Source organism: Protopterus annectens, chromosome 17.part0, assembly GCF_019279795.1.
Source record: "Protopterus annectens isolate FY-2018-M chromosome 17.part0, PAN1.0, whole genome shotgun sequence".
NCBI classification, from domain to species: Eukaryota; Metazoa; Chordata; order Ceratodontiformes; family Protopteridae; genus Protopterus; species Protopterus annectens.
In genome coordinates, this window is record NC_056751.1 from 582,751,849 (window position 1) to 582,773,677 (window position 21,829).

At 39.5% G+C, this 21,829-nt stretch overlaps 1 protein-coding gene across 1 annotated transcript in view; it reads right to left on the reverse strand.

The window, feature by feature from the left end:
- The window catches only part of LOC122791466 (NACHT, LRR and PYD domains-containing protein 3-like), a 772,530-nt gene that overhangs the window by 306,208 nt on the left and 444,493 nt on the right, over positions 1 to 21,829 (reverse strand). The gene's annotated exons all lie outside the window — the stretch shown is intronic.

Sequence of the window (21,829 nt, forward strand, 5' to 3'; positions counted from 1 at the left end):
CTAAGGGGAAGCATGGTCCAAAGAGGGATGTTGTCTTTAGATGTAACCAACGAGTATGGGGGCAGGGAAAGGGAAAGTGGCTGAGGCATATAAAATTAAAAAAAAAAAAAATATATATATATATATATTGGACGAAGCACAGATGACCAAGCCCCCAGGACATGCTTAAGATCCACAACTAGCTCCAGCAACACCTTCAGGGTAGGAGGTTGGCTGGTAGCCCAGGTGTGAATGTGGGGACTGTGGCCAGGCTTGTAATTATGATGTATGAGGGGACCCAAAAAAAAATAAAAAATAAATAATTAAAGTAAAATAAAAATAAAGTCTGGTCACCCCATAGCTTCCCCAACCCCTTACAAAATAAAATGGTTTATAAGTAATAATATAATGCATGGAAACTGTAATATCAAATATGTATATGATAGTCAGGAACTCTAACAACAAAGCAAGAGAGGTGTCTGTCAAAGGATTTTGCAAAGCCATTCTCTAATGTTGCAAAACCATTTAGTTATGTTTGATATATTTTTGTATATGCCTGTAAATATTTATAGGTTCATAGGTTGGTACTAGGCTATCAGCCCTATGGCCTATACAAGCCTAGCCATAACAATTCCCTGGATATTTCTTCCTATAATATTTACTTCTATGGACCCATGTTTAGCAGGGCAACTGATGTCACTTTCACTTAAAATTAATTTAGATTTTCCTCAGTGTTGTTCACTTTCTTTAAATCAGCACATAATCTCATGTAATGATGCCTCACCAAAACAACATACAGTATTCCAAACAACAGTAGTATAAAAGATGCTGATTTTTATTCAGAACTAAATACATTTACTTTATACATTAATTGTTTGCCTCTTAAATTTTTGCTTCATACAAGAGGTCAGAAGGTACACTGCTTCATCTAAAGCATCTGGACAAATGTACCAAATCAACTTACTGTATACAAATGTGTGTACACAAATAAGGGGCAATGCATTTTGAAACTTAATAAAGTAAACCTTAACAGTTCTCATACAAACATGGCTGACACTGACAGTATAGTAAAAAAGACTGACTCTTTGTAGAGTAAAAATAAAAGACTAATTACATAGATTTAGGAAAGTAAAGTAAAAAATGGGCTAAGTGTGAATGGATATGTAGAGCAAACTATGTATAAGATTTTTTGTAGTTTTCACAAGAGTTGTTGATGCCTAGCTGTATTAAAATTTCACCACAACTATGCAGTTTTGAGTGATTGAAACCCCTTTAACAATGACTCCTTTTCAAGTAATACTGATATATTACTTTCAGCTTTCCTACTTTCATTTGGTTCAGCTCATTATTACATACCACATCGTGTACATAGTTTGCACTATGTAATAATGAGGTGAACCAAATGAAAATGGGAACGTTGAAAGTAATACGTTAGTATTACTTGTGGAGGCAAAAACTCTTGTGAACACTACAAACATGTACCGCAATGGAACTAACAACTCTTAACAAGCATATAAAAGAAAACTAAAGTTGCATCAGGCACTTACCATAGCAGATCTTTAGAGAGTCACTGTAGCAGTAAATACTAACTGTGTTTACATACCTTCTGTGTTTTCTGGTACTAGCCAGTTTTTAAAAGTTGTTCTGACCCTGTGCATGGGCCTAAACTGGTCTTACAACTCCAACAGGATCTTTCTCCAACCAATAGCTGATGTCAAAATCGTGAACTAAAATTAAAACTAATTGTCAACAAATGTATAAAAGTATCCTTCAGCAAGCAAGGAGCCCCTTGTAACTATCACATTGAAAGCATACCCCTGAAAACTGATCCAGCAGTTAGGGGCCTGGAAACCTGTGTACTCAACAAACTGTCTTTAGATCACCATGCATCCATTATTGTAAAAAAAGTATTTTTTTTCATAGCACAGCTCATTACTAAGGGTATGGTAAACAGGTCCAGGGATGTGATCATTCCTCTGTATTCAGCACTCATCAGGCTAATTATTTGAGTATAATGGTCGCTTTGGTGCATACCAGTCAAAACATCTTACACACCTTGAATGTCCACAACAGTTTCTTACTGAGTAAAACAAAAGCCTAAGTAAAAAAAAAAACTATGAAGACCAGAGTGTTTTGGAGGTGAAAAGAGTGTCGGACAGACTGATGTTTATGAAGCTGGAAATTGATGGTGTAATGATGAATGTTGTTAGTGCATATGCTCAACAAGTTGGGTGTGCGATGGATGAGAAAGAAAAATTTTGGAGTGAGTTGGATGAAGTGGTGATGACTGTACCCAAGAGTGAGAGAGTGGTGATTGGAGCAGATTTCAATGGGCATGTTGGGGAAGGGAACAGAGGGGATGAGGAAGTGACTGGTAGGTATGGTGTTAACGAGAAGAATGCAGAAGGTCACATGATAGTGGATTTTGTGAAAAGGAAGGACATGGCTGTGGTGAATACGTATTTTAAGAAGAGGGAGGAGCATAGGACAATGTACAAGAGTGGAGGAAGATGCACACAGGTGGATTATATCCTATGCAGGAGGGCCAGTCTGAAGGATATTGGAGACTGTAAAGTGGTGACAGGGGAAAGTGTAGTTAGGCAGCATAGAATGGTGACCTGTAGGATGACGTTGATGATCAAGAAGAGGAGGAAGAGGAGTGTGAGAGCAGTGCCAAGGATTAAATGGTGGAAGTCGAAAAAGGGTGATTGTGAGGTGGAGTTCAGGGAAGAGTTTAGACAGGCACTGGGAGGCAGTGAAGAGTTACAGAATAGCTGGGTAACTACAGTAGAGCTGGTAAGGGAGAAAGCTAGAAAGGTGCTTGGTGTGACATCTGGACAGAGGAAGGAGGTCAAGGAGACCTAGTGGTGGAATGAGGAAGTACAGGAGAGCATACAGAGGAAGAGGCTGGTGAAGAAGAAGTGGGATTGTCAAAGAGATGAAGAAAGTAGACAGGAGTATAAGGAGATGAGGCACATGGCAAAGAGAGAGGTAGCGAAGGCTAGGGATAAGGCATATGGAAAGCTGTATGAAAGGTTGGACACTAAAGAGGGAAAAAGGGACCTGTACTGATTGGCTAGACAGAGGAACTGAGCTAGGAAAGATGTGCAGCAAGTAAGGGTGATAAAGGACAGTGAGGGAAACATACTCACAAGTGAGGAAAGTGTGTTGAGCAGATGGAAAGAGTACTTTGAGGGGCTGATGAATGAAGAGAATGAGAGAGAGAGTTGGATGATGTGGGGTTAGTGAATTAGAAAGTGAAATACCAGTGGAAGCATGGAGGTGCTTAGGAGAAATGGCAGTGGAGTTTTTAACCAGATTGTTTAATGGAATCTTGGAAAGTCAGAGGATGCCTTGGGAATGGAGAAGAAGTATTTTGGTACCTATCTTTAAGAATAAAGGTGATGTGCAGAAGTGTAGTAACTACAGAGGTATAAAACTGATCAGTCACAGCTTGAAGTTATGGGAAAGAGTAGTGGAAGCTAGGTTAAGAAGGGAGGTGATGATTAGTGATCAGCAGTATGGTTTCATGCCGGGAAAGAGCACCACAGATGTGATGTTTGCTCTGAGAGTGTTGATGGAGAAATATAGACAAGGTCAGAAGGTGTTGCATTGTGTCTTTGTGGACTTAGAGAAAGCATATGACAGGGTGCCTAGAGAGGAGTTGTGGTATTGTACGAGGAAGTCAGGAGTGGCAGAGAAGTATTTAAGAGTGGTACAGGATATGTACGAGGGTAGTGTGACAATCGTGAGGTCTACAGTTGGAGTGACGGATACGTTTAAGGTGGAGGTGGGATTACATCAGGGATCAGCTCTGACCCCTTTCTTATTTGCAGTGGAGATGGTCAGGTTGACATACGAGATCAGACAGGAGGCCCAGTGGACTATGATGTTTGCAGATGACATTGTGATCTGTAGTGAGAGTATGGACCAGGTTGAGGAGGCCCTGGGGAGGTGGAGATATGCTCTAGAGAGGAGAGAAATGAAGGTCAGCAGGACTAAGGCAGAATATATGTGTGTGAATGAGAGGGAGGATAGAGGAATGGTAAGGATGCAGGGAGTAGAGTTGGCGAAGGTGGATGAGTTTAAGTACTTGGGATCATCAGTTCAGAGTAATGGTGAGTGTGGAAGTGAGGTGAAGAAGACAGTACAGGCAGAGTGGAATGGGTGGAGAAGAGTGTCAGGAGTGATTTATGACAGACAGGTACCAGTAAGAATGAAAGGGAAGGTCTACAAGAGGGTAGTGAGACCAGCTATGTTATATGGGTTGGAGACAGTGGCATTGACAAAAAGGCAGGAGTCAGAGCTGGACATGGCAGCGTTAAAGATGTTAAAATTTGAACTGGGTGTGACGAGGATGGACAGGATTAGGAATCAGTATATATTAGAGGGTCAGCTCAGGTTGGATGGTTTGGAGACAAAGCCACGGAGGCGAGATTGCACTGGTTTGGACATGTGCTGAAGAGGGATACTGGGTATATTGGGAAAAGGATGCTAACGTTGGAGCTGCCAGATAAGAGGAAAAGAGGAGGATGGATGTGGTGAGAGAGGACACGCAGGTGGTTGGTGTGACAGAGCAAGATGCAGAGTACAGGAAGAAATGGAAACAGATGATCTGCTGTGGTGACCCCTAATGGGAACAGACGAAAGAGAAGAAGAAGACCATCTCAAAGCCTTGGCTCTCTTCATACTATCATACAGGCTACTGAAACGTGATCTCTGCCTCTTGTACAGACCTAAACAGACCCTATCCTGTGAGACCTACTTTACATTTGAAAGCTGAGTGAGGGCATAAACACCCAGTCAAGAGACCTCAGTCTCTTTTGCAACATAAACAGAACTTGTTGGTGGGATAGATATATATCACTGAGAATGTCACTTCTTTGGAATCGTCTTCCTCTCCGCATAAAAAAAGGACTTCATTTGTACTCTTCTAAGGTAATCTGGATGAATGTAGGGGAAATCACAAATTCATCCCTGGTTTAGAACCTTGTCCCTCATGGACAGGGTCAAATTGTAAATGTTCTGCTCTTCTATAAGTACTTTGTACTTAAAATATAATGGCTAAAACTTCACAGGAATATATGGCTATACTTTTAAAGACCCTCATGGATAAATAACCTAGTAAATTCCTACAAACCTGGGAACTACTTCTGACATGGTAGATGTAGATAAAGCATCTGTAACATCATAAGCACATTCTAATGTGTGAGCTAAAATCCTGTTCAATACAGCAACTAATCCACCTATTCTGCTTGTAACATTACTGTTAGAGATAAACTGGAAACAATCTTGGATCTACTCTAAAAGAGAACTTTGATACTGAATCATATGAAATATATAATCACGTCCTTATACTTGGACAACTGGCTGTCTAAGCATTTTACCACATTTCTATATTAACCTGGAATCTCTTTAAAAAAAAAGTTGCAAGAGGGACAGCTTAAGTCACTGTTTAAATGTTGATAAGGATGCAATGGCAAGATCTGCCTTATGTGAGTTAGGATATGTCTGTCTCAAGGAGACAAACTTCTTGTCAGTCTTTATAAGGAAGGAAGCCTGTGAATCTGGACACTGACTATTTGCTTTCACAACAGCCTTTAAACTGTGACAAAGGGGGGATAGTGTCCATTCTGATTCTGGGAGCCTCATCATTTCTCTGTAACTTATCGGGAAAATAAGCATTCCTTCTAAGCCAACTGAAAAGTTATTCTATGAAACTTAGAGCATTCATAAAAGAAATACCTTCTGCTGGAGAAAAATTCTCATTTCTTTGCGGACATAGTTTCAGAACTGTTTTGGAACCAGTCCCCAAGTCTGTAGACTAAGAGGTGGAATTCTCCTTATTAGAAACTTAAGAGCTAGGGGAATGGATTTGCATAATATTACAATACTCCTTTCCGCAGGATGAATCAGGACAATGAGTTATCTTCCTTTTCTTTTCATGCTGTTGAATCAATGTTAACTACCTGCAAAAATGTGTATCTTTGTTTTCTATCAATAGAATGACATAAATCTGATGAGAGTACTCATGTAGATCCTTACTGTTTGTTTTTTTCACTAAATTACTCTCTTGGAAAGGTCTTATACTCAGAAGAATGGTGCATTAAGTGTGAACCAGATTAGATACAATCATGGCAGTCTAGCTTGGTTAAAACTGCTGAACTGTTAGTGTCATCCACCCTTTTGATCCTTAGATCTGTACTAACCATAGGGGATACCAACATACTAAAGGGGGTACTGCCAAATTCTTATCTTTCTGCAGAGGAGATTGTTGGTATTTTAACAATGAGTACCCTCCATCAGAATTAGATTTGGATTTACATTTCTTCACATCTTTCACTGATTCATTAGATGATTCACCTTTACTGATTTTAATTGTCTTACCCTTCTACTTTTTGTTGAACTAATATTGAAGTATCACAAAATATAAGTGTCAGGATGGATTTTCTCTAATAGAAGTATTTCAGACATTACAGCTGACAAAATGGATTTTTGTATTTCATAGCAGAAATGTTTATTGCAATCTCTTTAAAGTTAGAGACACGATAGGTTTAATAGAGCTGCTTTGTTCTGAGACAAAGGAACATTGGGTGAAGCAGTTAGAAACATAAATAATATATCTCTGTAGTTTGGCCTTGTTTTGTTGCAGGTAATTGAATATAGCTTTGTTTGTATAACTATGCAAATGAAGTTGTGAAAAAGTGCAGAGTATATGAAAATAGGCTGACCAACAGTCCATGAATAATAACTGCATATTACTACTGCCAATCAAGGCTGTGAATTACGATTGGAAGAAATACTCCAGAAACTGTCTGTTCTTTGTTTCATTAAGTTAAAGTCTGTAATCGTACCGTGTTAGGGTTAATCTTGAGCTTGTAATTTGTACCATTTAAATGTGCTATCTCTTCAGACAATAAATGTTTTGCAAACTGCATTCACTTTATTAGTAGTTTTATAGGCATGACTGACAGAGATAAGAAGAACATACTTCTTAACAACACAAACTATTTATATTTTGAAGAAAATTAGTTAAAAGCCAAATTAAACACAAACACAGTAAAAAAAAATGCCTACCACAATCACAGTTTATTTAGTTCAGACTAAAATTATTCCAGCAAAACAATAAACAGTCAATGATCAATGCAGCGCCAAACTGAGTGTGGAAAGTGAAACACTGAGCTCAGCTAGAAGAACTGAAAACAGCTTCAAGCAATTTCTGGCTCTATGAATGCATCCATGTGCACCAGATAAAGTTTAATAGACTGCTGGTGTGAGATCAGCAAAAGCTTCACTGAGACATGAGCATTGATGAGAACTGATAAATCTCCAGCTGGAAAAGAACACTAAACATGGATAATCTCAAACATTATCATTTACCGTTACAGTAAGCCTTCCTGAAGAAGATATTAGTTAACATACGCCACAATTTACTTCAATTCTTTTTCCCATAAAACTATTAAGAGACTTCAGTTAAATGTAGGGGAAAAACAGACCCCAGGCTCTACAGTAGACCCTAGCCCTACTAAATCTCACTTTTTCAATTATTGCCAAACTAGTGGTCCATGGTTTGATTTTTCCAGCCTCTATCACCTAAGTGACTCTAAGCATCTCACTTTACTAAGTGGCGCTCCTAGGCTGAATATGAAAAAGTTCATGAATATCAGTGCTCTACCTCACTTAGTAAATACAAATAAAAATATTTAACCTAAATATATTCAATATTTTTTGGCAAAAAATGTTCAACCAAAACACTGTCCTTCCACAATTCAAATACAATACTATATAATCAGTGCTATACTCACCAAAAACACTACCACGTCTGCTTTTTAGCACCAAAAATAAACTTAATAAAAAGAACCAATTACTAATTAATAGCCCATATAAAACACAAATTACACAATTCATGCATACATGCCTAGGCCTTACAATAGATTTAGGTCTAAGCTTTAAAAGCTATGCTAAGAAAATAACAAATAAGGTCATTATCCAGCTCGGGGCAGCCAGTAATATTGCCAATTATCTTAAACCACAAGTTAGGCAAGCATTTGTTATAAAATAATTTATCTCAAGACTACAGTATTGCCTCCCTATCATCACACAGCTTTTCTCAGTATGAATTCCTCATCCAAACTACTACTGGCAGAAAATGAAGGTTTGTATACATGTCCCTTCAACATGAACCTCACTGTACCTCCCTGTGAATACTAACTAGCTACCTTAAAAGCAAGGACATCTATATTCCTCTCAGGATCAACCTACAAACTAATATATGAAATCTGTTGACAACCATGCAGAAACAACCATATAATTAAATCTTCTGCTTACTTGTAGTGTACTCAGCATGATGCACCTCTCTCCTTTTACAGACCACCTTTCCTTAAATCAGCAGTGAAGTAAAAATCTTTATTAAAATTATTCCAGCAAGTTGGAACTACTTCCACCATGAACTGAAAAAAAACTGCAAGTATAAAAAGTTTATAAAACAGCTTATTAAACATTAAGTATAAATGCTGATGATTCCCTGACAATGGGGTGACCTCCTGAAAAAAATATTGATGTTTCTCAAACAATAGATAGCAGTCACCCCAACTATCTCATAAATCTCTACAGCTGCCTCAAGGCTGCCTTAACCTCATGTTCAGGTAACTAACCCTCTTGTACATATGTTTATATGAAGCAATGTAAATAAAAATGGTTCAGCATAATAGTGTAGAACAGCATTGGTTCTATTCTTTGTATTGTAAGATCATTCACCATAATTTTGTAAAAAAAGTGTCAGAATATTTCTTTACTGTTGGTAAAAGGTTACAACCTTTGATATAATACTTATTTTATTTATTTAAATGTGTTAACTGGAGTAGAGCACTGATCTGTATGGACTTCTTTTAAGCTTATGGTGAAATGAAAAGAAACACACAAACAACAAACCTTAATAAAACACAATAAAAGATGAAAGCGTAGTGCAGGAGGATTGGGTTACTTTAAAAGGAATCAGCATTTTTCTTTAATATTTGTATGACTGATACCTCACATTATTACAAAAATTCATAAAATGTTCATTTAATAATGATTAATAGTGACATGTTAAAAGATGACTTAAAAAATGTTTGAAATATAGAGATTGGTTTACACTTCATATTGTAAAAGTCTCTGTGCTGAACTCACGTCTCTGTAAATATCATACACTCATCTAATTAATATGCTGTTTTCTAATATTGTCTATACCACTGTGTCCATGTTATGGCTGAAAGGGTCTCTGGACCAACCCACCAAGTCAGTTAACAAGTAAATAAATGAAATAAATCTGCTGATCCATGGGGGAAATGGAGGAGGGTATTCCTGACCCTCCAAGAAAGGTCTTCTCATTGACTAACTCATACTGCAAGATCTGTTATTTGTTACATAAAGATCTCCCCCTTGACAGACTCTGATTCCTGATGGGGTGGAAATCAATGTAGTTACCCCAGGGTAGAATGAAGCAGAGAACTGCACAACAGCAGCATTCAGAAAGCTGAATTCTAAAGTACTGACATTTGGATGTAGCCCAAGTCCTGGAACAATGGTTAAAGCAACAATGGCAAACATGTGAACTGAAGACCAGGCATCCTCAGTGCAGATGTCTGTGTCAGAGAAAGCCTTGCAGCAAGCACTTCCTCACAGGCACTCTCCTCAGAGTCAGGATGTTCTGGTGCACAAGAATTATCAGAATCAAATTTTCTTCCTCCTGTCCCACTGCATCCGACAAGGATTCAGAGTCAAAATTGGAGGGAACATCTTTCTTTTTTTGACAAATAGGCTGGAAGGAGCAGGGTGTAAAATGTTAAAAACAGACAGTATCTCCTTAGTTAGTCCAAATGGATCTTCTCTATCGATAGATAATGGGACAGAAGAAGCAACATTCGTAGTTGTTTTTGTTTCATTTTCCTATGAAAATCCCATAAATCAGCCTAACTGAAAGGGACACTAGTCTGGAGATCAGGTACTCTAAGTCAGCTCTGATATACAGCTGGTACAGCTCCCTCTCTCAAGCCTGAACAAGAGTGGCTCTCCCAGAGGACAAGGCTGAAACCCAGTCCATGGTTGCTGGATTCTGTGCCATACCAGTGGGACAGGATAGACAGAATGGATGGTCTGAGAACTGCTTTGTCCATTGCGGAGTCACCCGTTCATGGCTAAGGCCCTGAAGGAGCCTGTACTACTCGCAGCTTCTTACTCAACTTTTTCTTCTTGTGAGGGAAGCAGAGGGAAAGGAAAACAATGGAGACTGGAGTTTTCCCTTGTTTATTTTTTTTGTATTTGATTTTTGGGGTAGACCACTGATCTCCATGGACCTTTTTCAGACTCAGCCCAGGGGCAGTGTGTCTGGCTAAGTGACTTGCTCAAAGTCACACAGTTAGACAATGGAGGCAAAGGGAATCAAACTTTGCACCACTGGACCACAGGAAACACCTCGTTAACAGATCCTTAGTCCTCTAAGTCAACTGCCAGATGTTCAAGCTGAAAAGGAAGTTTGTTTTGTTTTAAATAACGTTAACATCAAGCACCAATTGCTGTCCTCACAAACACTTTATAACAGGAACACAATCCAGTACACTGTACTAGCAGTTATTACAAACACTTCACTAACCAAAGACAAGAGTCCCTTGTAAGTCAGATGAAAAAAGCAATTTCTAAGACAAAAAAATTACAGTTTTCTTAGAAATGTAGTTTTTTAGAGAAAAATAAACAATTCAAAGCTATTTTTCCTTTAAAGGTACTTACCTGACCAGCTGAAAGATTGCTAGCTGACTATTAATTCCACAAAGCCCATAGTGTGAAAGTACTTTGGTGGTAAGAAAACTCTGAAGCTTTTGTCATCCTAACTGATCCTTTGGCAGCACTTCTTAAGCTTCCCAGCAACTGGAGTGCAAGAAAGACACCCTTAGGCTTTGAGAAGCTGGTCAGAGGTCATATCCTGGACAGGCTATAAACTATTTAGATTAGGTTACTGCAACAGTGATCTATTAGAACAGCTACTGTTACAGTTCAGTTTACCTAACACAACTGTAATTTCCTCAGAGTGATAAATCAGTCTCCAGTGTGACCAACAAGTTCATCTCTAGACTGGCAAACATGTTAGTCTGCTGAGTGACAAAAAGTTCTATCCCCAGAATCCTCTACTTCCAGAAAATACTGAACAAGCATGACCTCTGAATCCACAACTCCAACTGACGACTGTAACAGCAGTTCAGAGCATCTTCCATCTTGTTCCCCTCCCTGGAGATGTGAAGTGCTAAGAGTGCGACAGCGCTGTATATTATGCACTGTCGAATAGAATCACCTCCCGTAAACAGCCTGGTGGTCTCATGCTTTTTTAAGTATTAAACAGACTAGTTGTAATTTCTGCTCCAATGCCTTTACAGTTGGGACCACTGCCTTCAGCTCCAAGTGGCTGATGTGGTGCTCTCCAGGGGTATCTCACATCTTGCACTTTGGGGAAGCCCGGGTGAGCTCCTCACCTTGAGTCTTCCTATGTTCACTTGAATCATCCAAAAATGAGTTGCACTTTACTGATATTCCTCTATCAAAATGTGTAGCTAGGAAATGCTTAAAAACACACAAAAATACATTTTCTGAGAAGGGTAAGACCCTTGCAAGCATCTGTGGAGGGGACTGACTCTCTCCACCTCCCTAACTTATATACACTAACTGTGTAGTTGCATGACTGTGAGGAAAAGTGAAAAACCTCACCATAGTGTAAAACCATCTCTCATAATATAACTGCAGTGCAGTGCTCACAAACAGCAATTAAAATAAATCAAAGAAAAGATATCGGACAGACCTACCCGCGCCAGAGAGAAGGTCTGCCCCTACCCTGGAAATGATATGTTAAAAGTCAGAAGCTATAAAGAGTTTGAATGGCAGAAGGAAGACCAACCAGAAGCTTGGTGAAGGCTGTGCACCACTGGACGGCCTGACAAGAAGAGTCCAACATCTAAAGAATGTCCATGAGAGAATTGTGGCTCTGAAGCCACTGACACCTCCCATTTCACTGCAAAATCCACTTTTTCAGGCATGCAAAGTACACCATGAAAATCACTGCAGCCATCAAGTATAGAAGGCGTAGCAGTCTCAGTATAAACCTTCTGCTGCATCCTTTTACAGGAGGCCAAGCCATGACCTCCTGAGAACTCTCTAAAAACAGGAATGACTGACAATGGAGAATGTTCAACTTCACCAAGATAAAGGGCTTTCCATGAGCAGTGATAACAGGGGATCTTCTACAGTTTATAGTAACTCTCAGAGACTGCATCCAATGGATCACCCAAACAAGGGTAGATCATGCCTGCTCAACTTGGTCGGCTTCCTTGAGTCAGTCACCCGAGCTGTTGATGAAGGCAAGGTGGTTCATACAGCCTACCTTGATCTGGCCAAGGCCTTTGATACCATTCCCCACTCAGGAATCATAAGAAAAACTCACTAAGCTGGGCATCAACCCCTATATCACTAGGTGGGTTGCAAACTGGATCACAGATAGAGCCCACAGTGTGAAAGTAGATCACTGAGACCAACGCCTGGTGTCAGAACCATGGCCTAAATCTCAATGCCAACAAATGCATCATCATCCCCCTTGGGAAAACCCTGGTTCCCTTGAATTACCACATCGCTGGTAGTCCACTGAACACAGAAGGCGTTATAAGAGATCTGGGAACACAGGTTGACAGCAACCTCTCTTTTGACCACCACATTGCCACTGTAGTCAGAAAGTCCTTCTATGTAGCACATCTCATTACTAAGGGTTTTGCATCCAGGAAGAAAGAGGTCATTGTCTCCCTCTATGCTTCCCTCATTAGGCCAATCATTGAGAACAATGCCCCATTTGGCATGTACCACACTAGACACCTGCAACAACTGGAGAGGCCACAAAAGTACCTCACAAAGAGGATCCTAGGCCTTAAACACTTGTCGTATATGGACAGACTCAAAAAACTCCAACTATTCTTTGTATCATTTCACTTACTTAGAGGTGATCTCTGCTTGACTTACAAAGCCATGTCTGACCCACCTCGGTTAGAAATGCTACATCTAAAGAAATCCCAATCCCTCCACACCACATGCTCCAGAGACCTCAACCTCATTACCACAATCAACAGAACATGCTGGAGGGACAGGTTCATAACCCAGAGACTGCCCATGCTATAGAATAGACTTCCCATACATGTCAAGCAGAGCACCTCATTGGCCTTCTTCAACAGAAATCTTGATGAGTGGATGGGAAATAGAAATTTCACCCTGGGGATCACTCCAGTGGCTCTACTTGACAGGGGCACTAGGAACTAAGGTCGGGTGGCACAATGCCAGGGTAATTCTATGGGCTAGGCTTGTAAAGGCTCCAGGGCCAATAGCCTAGTACACACCTATAAACCTAAGGACTACTTCTAAAAAATTCTTGCCTGGGGATTCCAGGAACCAGTTATCCAGGAGTAGAAATACCAAGAGATCCTTCTCCTGTAAGGCTTTGGCCCAAACACTATGATGCTTCACTTTGGTGAAAACTCTGCACTCAAAGGAAAAACTCAAATGGCAGCACTTTGCACTGGAATTAATGTTCACCCAGACTGAAACAGACTAATCTCTTTTGTGGATCCCATCATGTCCAGGAACATAATTTAGGTGACTTGTTGGAGCTGCCCACTCAAAAACTAAATGTACCTGATGCAGTGTCTGAAGCCTGTACAGTCCTTTTGAGCAGGAATTTTGGCCTGTCCCAAAGTTTCACTGAAATGGACTGATTCATCAGTGAAGCTGCTTATGAAGGAGGTTTGATGAGTTGCAGAGCATGGCCTAGAGTGTGCATCCTTTTGGGGGGGGGGGGGTTCACAAGCATCAAAGGGGAAAGACAATGTGATGCTTTAAGGCCCTTCCTTGGAAGGTGAGTGAGGAAGTCTCTTCCTCTTCCTCTTCTGGGGTCAGTTAGACCTACAAGATGAAGGAAAAAGAGTGGGAGGAAGGGGCTACAAACATTCTCCATACAGAACCTATGACTTGAGGCCACTCCCTGACTCAGGATAATTGAAAAAGCAGGCTCCATATAATCTGGTGTTAGAAAGGTGTGAAAACATCCAAATACACCCCACAGAGCCTGAGTCAAGGGTAAGCCTCCCCTGGTCGCTTCATCCTCAGAACGGGTTGGTTGGGGTTCAAGCCCTCAGCAGCAGTGGCTAAGCTCTGCAGCTAAAGTGTTCTGGGAGCTGGTTGTACACTAAGTATATGTCAGGCAGTTTTAGGCCTGGAACTGTTCTCCTGGTAAGCCCTTGTGGCGATGCTCACACTTATGGTTGATGCTGTAAAGAGGACTGTCCTGCCTTTCTCCAAGAGAACAACTATATATTTCTTTTCTCCTGGTCATGAAGTATGTTAATAATCTTTGTTTTCTTTGTCATTAAGTAGTTGGCAGAATCTGTTGTTAACAGCATGTTCTTTCCAGAGACCAAACAGACAGTGTGCCTGCAAGTCTTGGATAGTAATCTGTTGAACAGTTACATAGTTATTATACTGTTTATGCATGCAAATACAATAGTAAAAATTATAGCAGGGATCAAGATGTGAAATGTAGAAATGGCAGGGATGAACTGGTGGGTTTTTGGAAGCACACACTAAAGCAGCCAATGGGCTACATGACAGTGTGCATCAGTGCAGATGCCAGGACATGTCTGAACACAAAACTAGTGGAGAAGTTACACCAAATGAGCCATCATGGAGACTCGTCAGTGTTAGATCATTCAGTATGCCAGATTTACAGACAGCATCAAAGCAGCCACAAGCATTTATAGAAAATGAGACTGCATTACAACAGGCACTGAACTGCTTCTATAATGGCACACTGGATAATATCATCATCATCATAATTTTCTAAACCACTTGCCCTGATAAGGCTTGTGATGGCAGAAAATTATGTACTAATACGTATTCAAAAATCAAGTTTCATGCAGCAAAGAATATGTAATGTTGTTCTTCTTCTTTCGGCTTTTCCCGGTTAGGGGTCGCCACAGCAGAACTCCAGTCCGCTAATGATTGGCAGTAGATTTTTACGGTGCTGAGGTGCCAGCCCGATGCCCAACCTTCAATGAAGGCACGCCCATTCACGCATGTTTTTCGAATGCCACTTGACCACGGAGAGGACATGCAGACTCCACACAGAAGGCACTCCAGCCAAGAATCGAATGGGAGAACCTCTTGCTGTGAGGCGACAATGCTACTGCTGCACCACTGCGGCTACACAGCAAAGAATGTAATACAATGCAATGCAAAAAGCTGTAAAATATCCCCTTTCAATCAAGTTACTTACAAAGTATTAGATACCCATTTACCCATCGATAAGAGTATCCTTATTCTTAAAATGAAATATGCACCCTCCCATTAAGCAGCCGTATCAACATCTGACAAAATAAAACTCCTGCAAAACACCTTAGAAAATCTGATGTCTTACTAGTCTCACTGACTGTAGAAATTACCTGTGATGGAAACTACAAGATACTCACTGCCTGAACAAACAGAACTACACTGTTTTTTTCTGCCCTGACTTAAAAATTACTACCATGCTGTAACCAACGCCCCTCTGCTCACCATCAAACAACCAGGTATCAGCATCACTTCCATTAACATAATCCTGGTGCACATACACCCCAAAGATGTTTTCCCTTTATTCTCACTACTACTACTACTACTGAGACAGCTTTCCCAAAGATTGCCCCATCTGTATAGAACTCCCCACCTAGACTCATGATTTTTTCTATATTTACAGGTTTTAGAACAGTTACTCAATTACCTTAAAGAATTTCTATGCTGTCCCACTTCTATCTTTCTTGCCATCTTCCTTTACTGCCTTACCTTGCAATAATCAGTATCTTATGGTTTTGTGTATAAGCTGGTATTATCTCTGTTTGTCCATCAAGATGATAGCTTTTGTATTTGAACTATTTGAGTACTTCCTCCTGGACAGAATCTGAAAGCAGTTCACTTGCATCACCACAAATACATGCATACATACATACATACATATCTATGACTTAAGAATTCACTAATTCCCTCATGTAGCTAAATAAACAAGTCCTCTGTACTGACGTGAGGTTTTTTGTTTGTCTAACTTAGACACTTAATTGCTCTCTAAATGTTTTCTATGGCTGTTAGAATGGTTCTTTCCATTTTACTGTAAAATGGAAAAGTAACACCGATGAACTTTACTTATTTTCTTCAAGTGCCTCTGTACTGGGTCATAAAGGGTATTTGGATCATGCCCCTCTAACCAGTTAACAAGGAAAATAAATAATCCTGCAAGATTAGCAAAATAAATATTAAATCACCACAAATACATGCATACATACATACACATAACGCAAGCACTCAGGTCTCTCAACAGCAGGTACAAATATGACTCAGTCATTGTAGGCAAGACTGCTCTGCAAATTGTCCTAATATAGACTGGGAACACTACTCAAGCCCAAACACCCTAGCCCAAAAGCACACTTCTAAAGACTAGTGTGGTCTCCAAAGACTCTTTGTACCAAAGGCGATCACTATAAGAGATATGCTCAGAACTAGTTCAAAATGATGTGATTACTGATCCTCTTCTCCCCTCCCCCCAAGAGGACCATATCAAAATCCATTGCAGCCCCCCCAAATCTCCCCAGCCACCAGTGAGAACTGCTCTCAAAAGCAAAAACACAGCATCCATGGACCTGATGGTGTCCCCTGTGGTGTCCCCACTTAACTCAATGAGGAATTAAAACCACAGCTAACACAGCTGTTTAATCAAAGTCTTACCTGGATACATACCACAGGGGAGTGCGCACTGCAACTGTGGTCCCACTTCACAAAGGCGGTGCCTCCACCCGACCCTGAAATTACCGCCCATTAGCTTGAATCTTGACCAATGGATGGGAGGTCTTCAAGACTGCATGGATGTAGTGGTTTTTGTTGTCAAGGTAACATTTTCTAGATGGAGTGAAAACATCTATATGTAAGCAAATAGTATTTGAGGATCTCTCCTTAGATAGCTCAGATCTACAACATCTGAACTGCTGATTTAAGCATTCATGAGTATTATCTACTCATAAACTGAGTACAGTGGAAATATTTGGTCTCATAGCCAGATGCAGTACAACAATAAAATAACATGTCTAGATAGATTTATAAAATATCAGCATCCCTGAAAATTTTGCACATTGTCTCAGTGGTGATCAGAGTAGCACAATGGTAAAATCTCTGCCTTTAACATTTCAGGGTCTGTGGTTCAGTTCTGAACCCTGGTCATTGTCTGTTTGGAGTTTGCATGTTGCCCTTGTGTGTTTATGCCAGTCTTCTTCCCAAAAAGTAAGATGGTTGATTGGATACCATAAAGTGTCCCTATTCATTACATTTACCCTTTACCTTGCAGCCCAGAATGTTGCTGAAAAGGGTCTTTTCGTGGTAAGTTCATGTAACCAATTCAGAAACAAATACATTAAGTTAAAATTAAATTAAATTTTGCTAGAACATTGACAGGCTAAAATGCTTGACTTTACAAATTGATCATGGCTAGGCTTTATATACAAATACAACACAGCAGAGTGTTAATCAGCAGCCACAGAAAGATTGGAGAGATTCAAAGACAATACATAATGCATGTCTTCTTAGCTGTGAAATGCCCTGTGCAGCGAGCTTCCAAATACTAGCACTGTGATAACAGCTCAGCGTATGTCTTTAAATCAATTATATATTTATTTCACTCTTCTTCTTCTTTCAGCTTTTCCCAGTTAGGGGTCGCCACAGTGGATCACCTGTCTGCTCATGATTGGCAGTAGAGTTTTATGGTGTCGAGTTGCCAACCTGGCACCCAATCTTTCACAGAAGGCACACACATGCACACACTCTCACCTAAGGCCAATTTAGAATGTCCAATCCACCTGCAGCATGTCTTTGAGATGTGTGAGAAAACCAGAGCACCCGGAGGAAACACATGCAACCACAGGGAGGACATGCAGACTCCGCACAGAAGGCACCCCAGCCAAGGATTGAACCAGAGAACTTCTTGCTGTGAGGCAGCAATGCTAACCGCTGCACCACTGTAGCCACCCCCTATTTATTTCACTCTCTAGGAATGAAAAGACAGGACAGGACAGCAGCTATGACCTAATCAAGGTATTTGTAATTGAAAGGGCATGTAACTACTGCACAGGTAGCTAGCACTAATTTGCAAACAGGGTACTTAGTAACTTGAGTAGCACTCCTGATAATGATAAACACCTAACTCCTTAAACTCCTTTAAGAAGGGTTTAGATGACTACATGAAAAAAGAAAATGTTTTGTTTAATGAGGGACACTGTCTATCAGGTTCTTGTGCAGGTACATGAGAAAACACAGTTGCATCACCTGTTCCCCTAAATTTACCTTCAATGCTGGCAATCTGATTTTGACAGCCTTAAAAAGAGCGCATATGTTAGGAAGTGGAAATCCTTTACCTGTCCCACTGGCCCAGTGTTAGACTGCCCATAAAGCAAAAGGACATCTTGCACTGAACATGTTATTTTTGCACTTGTTTTCCAGCTTTCTGTACTTGTAACAAGAATGTTGGTTGTGCCATATAGAGAAATTTAATCTCTAGACTGTCAGAGGTAACTTTATGTATACTTCCTGTTTTCAAACGTCCTAACAGTAAAGTAGAAATGATATTTTTTCTGCAAAGTGTGTGCTGTTTTAGCATTTCCTTAAGCATTGTTAGCCTCCTCATTGCTGTGGCCATTTAAACTGCACATGCAATGAAATTTCATGGCTCTGTTAAAGATGCGACAGTAAAATAAGCACACAACAAAATGTGCACACCTGAGTACGGGGAACAGATTCTCATGGAGAACAAAGTATACGCATCTTCTGCATGAAGCATGCTGTTACCCTGTAAATGGAACACATTTATTTGGATCAGTCTGCATGAAGTACAGGACCAGAGGCAGTAGGGGCCCTACAAATCAAACGGTGAAGACTTTCATAAAATTTACTGACTGCATATTCCAGTTCAGGCTGCCATTAAAAAAAGAAGTGCAAGTAACAATGAAAATGCTGCATCAGCATCTGTTTTTCTAAAAATTGCAGTACAAAGCGGAAGAAATTGTGAAACAAGATATTTCAAGTCATGGACTGCAACACTGGAGACAGAATTAAGACCAGTAAACTCATTTTCACAACTAGTGACCTCAGCAGTTTATTTAAGGTCTTTGTACTCTCAGGCAGACACAGCAGATTAGATGTGTGACATCTTAACATGTCATTCCATACAAGTTCTGAGACTTGGACAGTAACTGGATTAAAGGAAACGTTAACAAGAGCTTTATGCTTAAACTGTTAAATTTAATAAAATCAACTACATTTAACATTATTTCTTGATTACTGACAGCATTCACAGAAGTACTGATGTTTCCGGATTGAAAAAAAATCATCAGTTTTCTTGAAGCTTTCATGTTCCCTGGCACTGAAGCTATGGTATGTTGAAAGTGGCATACTGTCTAGTTCACATTATTGCTGTGATGGAAATATAACAACACTATTTTTTTTCTTTCAACAACTAAACTCAAGCCAAATGTTGACTTGAAATGTTTCTTGTATGATACTAACCTGAAATGCTATTGCTGCTGTCTCTGACAAATGAAATTTTGGTTAGACTGTGTCACTACAAACAGACAAACTGTCATTATTACTGCAATGCTAGCATGACAGAAATTGCATAGATGTCACAATTGTTTCCCTTTAGGTCATAATTGTTCAGTGCTTGTGTTATACTTGTAAGTTACAAGGAAGGGCAACATTTTTTGAATTGAGTGACAAAAATCATGGTGGTGATAAACAGAATGTTTGGACATGCACATACATTTTAAACAAATAAACTATTTCCTTAATTACATTTAATAAATACAATCACATTTCAAACAAAGCTTGCCAGAAATGTAAATGAAAAATAAGGTCCTGGTGTTGTCACTATCCTATTTTAGTTGCCAGCGGAGTGCCAAGCAAAATGTGTCCAAGACCCACTCTTGGTATTGGTGCCAGTGACTGCCTACCCCGGAACTAACCTGAAACAAAGTGCTCCTGGGATAACAGTACATTTGATAACAGTACATTTACCAGGCATGTACACAGTCATTTTTTCTGTCTAAATAGAACAATCTGCCTCTATTTTTTTAATTTCTCCAAGTCTTTTGGGTTTCTAATACCATGACAGGAGTGGATCCCATTCCTAAGTCAAGGTATAATTAAAGTTCATGAAATTTGTATTGTTTCACTCTTTGATGTTAGCCAGAAGTGTTCTTCATAGCATCCGTAATGTGCCCAGCAATGACTCCTGCAATTCGTACGGAGTTACATTATTATGCCTTTCAGTATACAGTCCTTCTGCCATTAGTATATCACAACCAGCAACACGATATGCAACTGTTTTCAATTTTGTTTTACGAAACCTACATTTGTCTGTTAATCCCACATGTTCAATGGACTTTGTAAACCAACATGTACATAGTCCACTATCTTGAGCTGCCAATATTACCTTTCACCTTTTGGTTTAAATTCACCTCTCCTTAACCATTCATGCATTCGATCCTGATCAACTTGAGGCTGTTGCAAGAGTTTTCTATACTTGCAACTATATTTATGCACTTTCTACATTTCTTGCCTTCTCATCTGATCCTTCACCTTATATTCTTTCTTTTGTTTTTTTGGCACATTCATTTGCTGCCTGATTTTTACCTACTTCTGGTTTGATTTCCATTCACACTTGATGCCGATGTGTTTCTGCTAAACTAAGCAGGGAAGTCATCTTAGACTTGTTCTCCTCATGCTTCAAAACTCTCACTACATTTGGGTCTTGTGAGGTCAGCAGATATGTATGTAGTCCCACTATCACAGATCTATCCATGTAATCAATTTCGAGGAGGCCCATACCTCCTTCAGAACAGGGAATATATACACTTGGTATACACTCATTTTTATAAATCATTTGATGGGCATGAAGCATCCATCTTGTTTTCCTGTTCAAACTATGCAACACCTTTTCGGGCCAGTCAGTCACTCCAAAACTGTAAGTTAGGACTGGAAGAGCAAATTAGTTTATAGCTTAGACTTTGTTCCTAGATGTCAATGCTGTTTTTAGTATTAATTTAAGCTTTTTAAAATATTCCTTACTGAGTTTTATTTGCATTTGTTCATGTTTTATTGTTGATCCTTCATCAGTTCCTAAATATTTATACAGTCCCTCTTGCTCAAGTTCTTTTATATGAATTCCTGTCCCAAACTGATGTTTTCTTTTAGTTTTTAGATATCTTGCAGGTTTGCTCTTAAGTAGGAGTATTGTTTTTCCTGTTGTTAGCCAGGCTGATGTCTGTTCAGGGTGTGCATATAATAGTTCTTAGTCATGGCTAAATCTTCATGTAAAGATGTTAATACTTTTGACCAGAAGTTAGGTACTATATCTGGGCCTGGGGTTTCCAATTAGGAGCTTTTCTTACTATGTTTCAATCTTTCTGGCCGTTACTTCATCCTGTACATTTGAATTTCTTATTTTTTCTTTTACTTTTCTATCCATTTAGCATCTTTGTTATATTCCACAGGGTCTTCATAAATATTTCTCCAAAATGTAACTATTTCTTCATTTTTTGGTGGTGTTTTCATTCCTTTTGCTTTGTTTCCCAGTTCTCTATAATTTTTGGGGGGTCATCAATAAATTGCTTATTTTGTACTTTTCCTTTATATTTATCTGCATATATTCAACATTTTCTGCTTGTGCTAATATTTTCAGTTTATTATTTGCACTACTGCACATTTGATCCTGATCTGTTCTGATACT